Source organism: Panthera onca, chromosome X (assembly GCF_046562875.1).
Source record: "Panthera onca isolate mPanOnc1 chromosome X, mPanOnc1 haplotype 2, whole genome shotgun sequence".
Taxonomy (NCBI): domain Eukaryota; kingdom Metazoa; phylum Chordata; class Mammalia; order Carnivora; family Felidae; genus Panthera; species Panthera onca.
Window position 1 is genome coordinate 2124640 of NC_138357.1, and position 9338 is coordinate 2133977.

The following is a 9338-nucleotide window of genomic DNA, read 5'->3' on the forward strand; positions in this document are numbered from 1 at the left end:
TCCCAACCCTATCCACCTCTCCGCCTCTGCACCTCACACACACGTATGTCCTGACTGACCTCGGGAAAGACATCTTCCATCTCGGCAATGGCAACGTTTTTCCTCCCTTTCCACAGAAGAAAATAAACCTGTAGTCGCACGGCACCGCTTTTTGTAAGTTTATTTATTTTTGAGAGAGACAGAGAGAGACCACAACCAGGGGAGGGGCAGAGACAGAGGGGCACAGAGGATCCGAAGCTGGCTCCCTGCCCACAGCAGAGAGCCCGACCCGGGGCCCCGAACCCGCCAACCGTGAGATCATGACCTGAGCCGAAGTCGGACGCTCAACCGACTGAGCCATGTCTGCGCCCTGCGCAACACGATTTTGAATAGCTTTGCGCGCATATGGCCTGCAAGGCCATCCGGAGCAGGTGGCGGCCCCGAGCCTGAATTTGGTGGCAACCATGGAGGATGTTTCCAGGTTTTGTGCGCTTGAAATCTCCTAGAAAGGGAGCCGTGTGGTGGGCTTCCTTCTGCCGACGACCCCTTCCCCTCACCACGGCCCTGGGGAGATGTGTTTGTGCTGATCCTTGCCGATGGCGCATTTATCAGCGTCCCCTCGAGGGGTGGGGAGGCGGCCGTCGCTGGTCCAAGCGCCCGGTGGTGCCGTGCCCGGCGTCCTGGTGCTGACTGCTTTCCCATTGCCAGACTCTCCAGACGCTGGCGGGAGGCTCGCCGGGTCACAGGCCATGTGCCACCGCCGTAATTTCCTACTCAGGTATCCTTCCGTCCCTCCGGAATGGGTTTGTTTGCATGTACCTTCTCCTTTTCCACATGGGGGGCTGTCCTCCTTGCCCCCGTGTTCAGCCCACCCAGCTCCACTGACTGTCCCAAGCCTATGTGGCCGTGGCTCTCTCTTCTGTCCTTTTGGTTGATTTCTCTACCTCTGTTAAACTTACTAAAGCTTGAAAGCTTCTTTTTCTTCTCTTCCTCCTTTTTCTTCTCCTTCGCTCTCCCCCTCAGTTGGCTGCTCCTTCTTCTCATCATCTTTCAAAATTATCTTGCCTATACTAGACCCTTTAGTTTTCCTTAAAAGTTTAAGAAACAGGGGCGTCTGGGTGGCTCAGTCGGTTGAGCGTCCGACTTCGGCTCAGGTCATGGTCTCACAGTTTGTGGGTTCGAGCTCCGCGTCGGGCTCTGGGCTGACGGCTCGGAGCCTGGAGCCCGCTTCGGATTCTGTGTCTCCCTCTTTCTCTGCCCCTGCCCTGCTTGTACTCTGTCTCTCTCAAAAATAAACATTAAAAAAAATTTTTTTTTTAAGTTTAAGAAACAGTTTGTCAAGTTCCAGGAAAAACTCTGTTGCGATTTTTTCGAAGGGGTAAGTAGAGATTTTGTTCCATTTTGAAACCCTTTGGAGACTAGCTACCTCTAAAATTTTGTTTCCCCGTCTATGAACATAGCGTATCTCTATTTAATAAGGTCCTTTAAATACATATTTCCCCAAAGGACATGCGCATCATTTGTTAGATGTCTCATACCATGATAAATGCTGTCTTCTTTTTAATTTACCTTCTGATTGTGCTGCTGGTGTTACGTCTAGTAATGCTTTTTGGAATCCTTTTGTGGATTCTGTTTGTTTTCTATTTTTTTTTTTTTTAATTTTTTTTTCTTTTTCAACTTTTTTTTTATTTATTTTTGGGACAGAGAGAGACAGAGCATGAACGGGGGAGGGGCAGAGAGAGAGGGAGACACAGAATCGGAAACAGGCTCCAGGCTCCGAGCCGTCAGCCCAGAGCCCGACGCGGGGCTCGAACTCACGGACCGCGAGATCGTGACCTGGCTGAAGTCGGACGCTTAACCGACTGCGCCACCCAGACGCCCCTGTTTGTTTTCTATTTATACAATCATGTCATCTGCCTAGTGACTACTTTGTTTCTTCTTTTGCAGTCCTTTTTTTTTTTCTCAAAATGTTAATTTGAACTCTAGTTAGTTAACCTATAGTGTCATGTTGGTTTCAGGAGTAGAACTCAATGATTCATCACTTACATACAATACCCAGTGCTCATCCCAACAAGTGCCCTCGTCAATCCCATCACCCATTTTCCCCTCCCCCACACCCCCTCCCTGCAATCAACCCTCAGTCTGTTCCCTATCGTTGAGTCTCTTATGGTTTGTTTCCCTCTCTTTTTCCTCCCTTCCCATATGTTCACCTGTTTTGTTTCTTAAATTGCACATATGAGTGAAATCATATGGTATTTGTCTTTCTCTGACTGACTTATTTAGCTTAGCATAGTACTCTCTAGCTCCATCCATGTTATTGAAAATGGCGAGATTTCATTCTTTCTGGTGGCTGAGTAACATTTCATTTCATTGTCTATATGAACCACATCTCCTTTATCCATTCATCCGTCGATGAACATCTGGGCTCTTTCCATACTTTGGCTATTGTTGATAGTGCTGCTGTAAACATGGGGGTGCGTGTGTCCCCTCGAAACAGCACCCCTGTATCCCGTGGATAAATGCCTAGTGGTGCAATTGTTGGGTCGTAGGGTAGTTCTATTTGTAACTTTTTGAGGAGCCTCTGTACTGTTTTCCAGAGTGGCCGTACCAGTTTTCATTCCCACCAACGGTGCGCGACGGTTCCCCTTTCTCCACATCCTTGCCAACATCTCTTGCTTCCTGAGTTGTTAACTTTAGCCACTCTGACCTGCATGAAGTGGTATCTCAGTGTGGCTTTGATTCGTATTTCCCTGATGATGAGTGAAGTCGAGCATCTTTTCATGTGTCTGTTGGCCATCTGGATGTCTTCTTTGGAAAAGTGCCTATTCATGTCTTCTGCCCATTTCTTCACTGGATTATTATTATTATTATTATTTTTTTTTTTTTTTTGCGGGGGGATGTTGAGTTGGATAAGTTCTTTATAGATTTTGGAGACTAACCCTTTATCTAATGTCATTTGCAAATATCTTCTCCCATTTTCCAGTCCTTTTAACTGTAGTTTCTTTTCTTTCGCTTCCTTCCCTGGATAGTACAACATGGAATCAAAGCAGAAAGAATGTTCTCAGTTTAACCGTTAAGTAGGATGTTTGCAGGCGGTGTTTGCTAGACGCCTTTATGAGAGTAAAGGAGACTCCCTTTCAGTCCTAGTTTGCTATGTGTTCAATTCTTATCGAATGCTTTTTCTCAGTGTATTGAGATGGTAACAGGAGTTTCTTCCTCTCACCTGTTAATATGGTGAGTTACAGTAATTGATTCTCTAATGTTAAACCACTTTTACGTTTTCTGGGCTAAACTCAACCTTGTCATGGTGTATTCTCTTCATATATAGTTCGGGATTGGCCTTTCTTCCTTCCTCCCTTTCTCTCTCTCTCCCTTCCTGCCTGTGTTCCTTCTTTCCTTTCTTCCTCTTTCTTTCTTTCTTTCTTTCTTTCTTTCTTTCTTTCTTTCTCCCGTCTTGTATTATCCTTGTTGAGTTTTGATATAGAGGCATCATAAAATGTGTTGGGAGAGCATTTTGCCTTTTCTGTTCCTTGGGACTAGTGATCTGAGAGAGAGAGTTATTAGTTTCTTGAAGATTTGATAGAATTCATCTATAAACCTTGTTTTTGCAGTCTTTTGCCCCTCTTTCCACACATTTTAACCTTAAGAAATGTTTATTTTTGAGAGAGAGAGAGAGAGAGAGAGAGAGAGAGAGAATGGGCAGGGGAGGGGCAGAGAGAGGGAGACAGAGAATCCTAAGCAAGCTCTGGACTGTTAGTGCAGAGCCCGTCTGGGGCTCGATCTCACAAACCAGTGAGATCATGAACTCTCATGAGCCGCCATTAAGAGTCAGATGCCTAACCAACTGAGCCACCTGGACGCCCCCATCCGTACATTTTAAACTACCTATCCAATTTCTTTAATAATTATGGGACTGTTCAGGTTTTCTGCTTTTTCTTGAGTCAATATTTTATTGTGATAGAAAATTCATAAAGTTTACCATCCGAACCATTCTAGGTATACAGTTCAGTATGTTACGTACACTTACATTGTTATGAAACAGATCTCCAGAACTTTCATCTTGCAAAGCTGAAACTCTATACCCATTAACAACTCTCCTTTTGCCCCCCTCTCCAGCACTTGGCACCTATCATCTTATTTTCCATTTTTATGAATTTGATCCCTTTAGATTCCTTGTAGAAGTGGAATCATACAGTATTTGTCATTTGTGCCTGGCTTATTTCACTTGGCATAATGTCCTCAAGGTTCATGCGTGCAGTAGCCTATGACAGGATTTCCTTCCTGTTTTAGGAAAGTAGTGTTGCATGGATAGACCACATTTTGTTCATCCATTCATCAGCTGGTGGCTGCTGAGGTTGGCCATCGTGAATAATGCCGCCATGATCATGGACGTACAAAAATCTCTGCTTTCAACTCCTTTGGATATATATCCAGAAGTAGGATTGCGGGATCACGTAGTGGTTCTAGATTTTTTCAGGAACCTTCATACTGTTTTCCATGGCGCTTGCACCATTTTATAACTCCCAACAGTGCACACGTTTCCAATTTCTTCACATCCCTGCCAACACCTGATATTTTCCATTCTTTTTCAAGTTTATTCATTATATTTTGAGAGAGAGAGGCAAAGAGAAAGAGAGAGAGCAGGGAGGGGGCAGAGAGAGAGAGGGAGAGAGAGAATCCCAAGCAGGCTCCATGCTGTCAGCACCAAGCCCGACACTGGGCTCGAACCCATGGACCGTGAGATCGTGAGTCAAAGAGCCGAGTCAAGACTGGGTCACTTAGCAGACAGAGCCACCCAGGCTCCCTGAGATCACGAACTGAGCCAAAATCAGGGGTCAGACGCTAAACCGATTGAGCCACCCAGGCGCCCCGGGAGTTTTATAGTCTTAGGTCTTACATTTAGGCCTTTAAGCCATGTTGGATGGGTGTGTGTGCACGATGTAAGGTAAGGGTCCAACTTCATTCTTCTGCGTGTGGATGTCCGGTTTCCCAGCTCTGTCTGTTGAAGAGATCATCCTTTCCCCCACTGAGTGGTCTCGGCACCCTTTCGAAGATCGTCTGACCTTCTCTGTCAGGATTTATTCTGGGGTCTGTGTTCTGTCCTGTCGGTTTGTCTGTCTGTCTTCATGCCACACCACACGATTTCGGTTCCTGTAGCATGTTTTGAAATCAGGAAGTGTGACTCCTCCAACTTTGTGCTTCTTTTTCAGAATTGTTTTGGCTGTTTGGGGTCCCTTGAGAGTCCATGTGAACTTTTGCATGAGTTTTTCTACTTCGACTTAGTTTTTGATAAACGTATTTTATTAGGAGCATGTCCCTTTCGTCACAATTTTGCATTTGTTAGGATAAAGTCTTTTGGTTTTATTATTACGAAATTTGGTAGGTCAAAAGCAGATGGAATTGCTTAATATCCAGCTATCTTTGGCTTGTAAAAATGGCAGCTTCATCTTATCCGATGTAATACATACACAAGAGAACACACCAGTTCTGTGGACTGTGTAGAGAATGACGATAAAGCGCTATGCCTACATCCCCGCCATCCCCTGGAGGACTGCACTCCCAAAGCCTCTGAAGCCCCCAAGTACCCTCCTCCTCACTCAATGGAGGTAACCACGATCCCTCCATGTTTTTCTTTTTTTTTAATGTTTATTTGTTTTTGAGAGAGAGAGACAGAGCATGAGCGGGGGAGGGGCAGAGAGAGAGAGAGAGGGAGACACGGAATCCGAAGCAGGCTCCAGGCTCTGAGCTGTCAGCACAGAGCCCGACGCGGGGCTCGAACTCATGATCTGTGAGATGATGACCTGAGCCAAAGTCAGACACCTAACCGACTGAGCCACCCAGGCGCCCTTCCTTGTTCTTCTTTATACTTATCCCAAATAAGAATTATCCCGAAACAGTATGATTTAGTTTTGTATATTCTGCACTTTATATAAATGGAATCGTACCAGATGCAATTTTCTGTAACTTGTCGCTTTAATCCCATATCACACTTGTGACAGAGTCCAGACTGCTGCGCGGGGCTGCGGTTTCCTCACTCTTATTGCCGAGGGCTCGCTGCGGCAGCACATACGCTGAAATTGGCGCGATACAGATATTAGCATGGTCCCTGAGCAAGGATGGCACTCTTATTGCCGAATAGTTTCCTGTCCTATGACTCTAACATACCGTGTTTATTCTCCTGCTACTGGACGCTTGGCTCGTTTCTGGCTTTGGCTTGTTATAAGATGGTTTATTTGTAAACCATCTGGTTTATTTGTAAAAGAGCCTCTCCAGGATGTGCCCAGGGGTGACATCCTTAGGTCATACGTATGTACATCTTTAAGTCTACTGGATAAGGACAGATCGTTTTCACATAGCACCCTCCGCTCCGCACCGCAGTGTAAGAGTTCCTGCTGCCGCATAGCATCACCAGTGCCCAGGGCGGTCACACTTTCTAATTTCTGCCAATCAGTGGGAATACAGGGATATTTCACCGTGACTTTAGCTTGCATTTGCACGGGCCTTCTGTCCTAACTACATCAAGGGTGAAGTTCGGTCTTCTGCAAGAGGTGGGGCAAGGATGTGAGTGTCTAGCAGTTTCTTTATTTTTTTTAATATTTTATTTCATTTTATTTCATTTTATGTGTATTCCATCTTGAGAGAGACGGAGGGAGAGCATGAGCAGGGGAGGGGCAGAGAGAGTGGGAGACAAAAGATACGAAGCGGGGTCTGCATTGACAGCAGAGATCCCGAGGTGGGGCTGGAACCCTGGAACAGTGGGATCGTGACCTGAGCCGAAGTCAGATGCTTAACTGACTGCGCCACCCAGGTGCCTCTTTATTTTATTTTATTTAAAAAAAATATTTATTTATTGAGAGAGAGAGAGAGAGAGAGAGAGAGAGAATCCGAAGCAAGCCCGGTGCTGTCAGTGCAGAGCCCAACTTGGGGCTCGATCTCACCATCCACAAGATCAAGGACTGAGCCGAAATCAAGAGGCTGACGCTTAACCGACTGAGACACCCAGGCCCCTGCAGCTTCTTTATGTGTGTGTGTGTGTGTGTGTGTGTGTGTGTGAGAGTGTGTTTAAGATCAAGCAGCTTCCTATACAGATTTTCCATCAATCCCCCCCCCACCCCTGACCGAGCATGCACACATATTTTCTTCTGAGAGATCTCATGCCTCCAGGTCTTGTGCAAACCAGCCCCTGCTCCTGGCTGCCTCTTCCTGCAGTTTTAAAACTTTGCTCTGGTCTCCTGAATCACCTGTTACTCCCCCACCTGTCCTCCAGCTTCTAAAACATCCTTGGTAGGCACCCATCCCATTTCTGTGGTGAGTTCATTCCTTTCCACCTTGGTCATCCCCTTAGTGTCATTTGCACCAGATTTGTCGAGCCGGGACTCCCCAGGTGCTCACGCTCCCTCGTAACTTCTCTCCTTCCGTTCTGGCCAGAGACTTGTTTATTTTACGAGTTTCAGAGAACACGCTTTGCGTTTTATTGATCTTTCTTTTTTCCATTTCATTAATTTCTGCTGTCTCCGTGATTTCCTTTGGTCTGCTTTCTTAGCGTTTATTCTACCGTGGTTTTTCTAGCTTCCTGAGTTGTGCTCATCTTAAGCTCTTTAAGGCTATACATTTCCTCCTAAGCACTGCTCGAGCTATACATCCCGTAAGTTTTCATACGTAGTGTTTTCACTGTTGCTCACTTCCGTTTTTAGAATTTCATTATAATTCTTCTTGCGCCAGTTAGGTGGAAGTGTATTTTAAAATTTACATTTGTACATTAAAATTTCCAAATATATGAGAGGACTTAGTTGTGTTACGGACTTAGGATTTTATTCTCTCACAGTTTGAGAACGTCATTTGTACAATACCAATTCTTTTAGTATTTGTTGCAGCTCGTTTTGCGGCCTGGGACATGATGAGTTTTAGTAAATGTTCAAGGTGAACTTGAAAAGAATGTGTAGTCTCTAGTTTTGCGATGTCCATTAATGAAGTGTGTTCAATTTTTCCTATAGCGTTACAAGTTCTTTCTTTCTTTAATGTTTGTTTATTTTTGAGAGAGAGAGAGAGAGAGAGAGAGAGAGATGGAAAGAGACAGAGAGAGGGGGACAGAGAATCCGAAGCAGACTCCGTGCCAACAGCACAGAGACCGATGTGGGGCTAGAACCCATGAACCGCGAGATCATGACCTGAGCCGAAGTCAGAGCTTGGTGGACTGAGCCACCCAGGCACCCCTAATCCCACAAGTTTTGTCTCTTTGAGCTACCAAGCATAGTGAGGAGCACCTCCTCCCCAGGCTCCTCGTATCTTCACCCGCCACCTGCCCTCCTTCAGCGAAGGCTGCCATCACCCACCTGGCCACGTCAGCCAGAGCCCAAGGGTCATCTTGACTATCCCTGTCTACCTCCCCCCGAGTCTGATCCCCAACCCCCATGCTTCTTGACTTTCTTCTAATCTTGCTCTTATATATCCAGGATCTGAAGCGTCAGCACATCTTGCCTGGGCTGCTTAAAGTGGTGCTTTAAGGGCTTTTACCTTTATCTATCATCCATCATCTCTCTGTATATATCATCTCTCTATTACCTATCGATCATGCATCATCCAGCTATCATCAATCAATGTATCTATCACGTATTATCTACAGATCTATTTTCTGAGGTGAAATTCACACGACCTACAATTCACCCTTTTAAAGGGCACAGTACAGTGGCACTCGGTACAGTGACCATCACCTCTACAGTTCCAGAACCCCACCCCAAAAGGAAAGCCCATGTTCCTTACTCAGTCCCTCCATTTCCTACCTCCCCGGCCGCTGGCACCCACCCGTCGGCGTTCGGCCTCCGCGGGTTTGCCCGTCGTGGACATTTCCCGTCCGTGAAATCACGCACCATGCGGGCTTCTGCGTCCGGCTGCTCTCACTCCACCCCGCCCTCCAGGTCCTGTTGTGGCAGGTCCTGTCGTGGCAGGGGTCAGAACCGCATTCCTCGTTCCGGCCGAGTCGCCGCCGTCGCCCGGACGGACCGCATTCTGTGTGTCCGTTCATGTTGATGGGCTTCTGGGTTGTTTCTGCTTGCAGATTATCATCAACACCACTGCTATGAACGTTCACATCTAAGTGTTTGATTGAACACCTGTTTTCAGTTGGCTTGGGTTTAAGCCAGGAGTGGACGTGCTGGGTGGTATGGGAGCCCCATTTCCCTTGCTGCCCGCAGGGGACGGGGACCAAGCTGCGCCCTCTTGCCTCCTTCCAAACAGCCCTCCACACACCTGCCATAAGCGGAGCTGCGGGCCACCTCCCTCTCTCCTGCTGAAAACCCTTTGCTGGCTTCTTCTCGTCGTAGCCTCCGAGGTAAGTCCAGGCTCCCCAGTGTGGCCCCAGC

The 9338-nt window shown here is 46.7% G+C and overlaps 1 non-coding gene across 1 annotated transcript; it reads left to right on the top strand.

Annotated features, from left to right (window-relative positions):
• The first annotated feature begins 6026 nt into the window (after positions 1–6026).
• LOC145714759 (U6 spliceosomal RNA) lies at positions 6027–6130 on the top strand. Its single transcript, XR_014136970.1, has one exon. It is a non-coding gene; the product is annotated as a U6 spliceosomal RNA (small nuclear RNA).
• The last annotated feature ends 3208 nt before the right edge of the window (positions 6131–9338 follow it).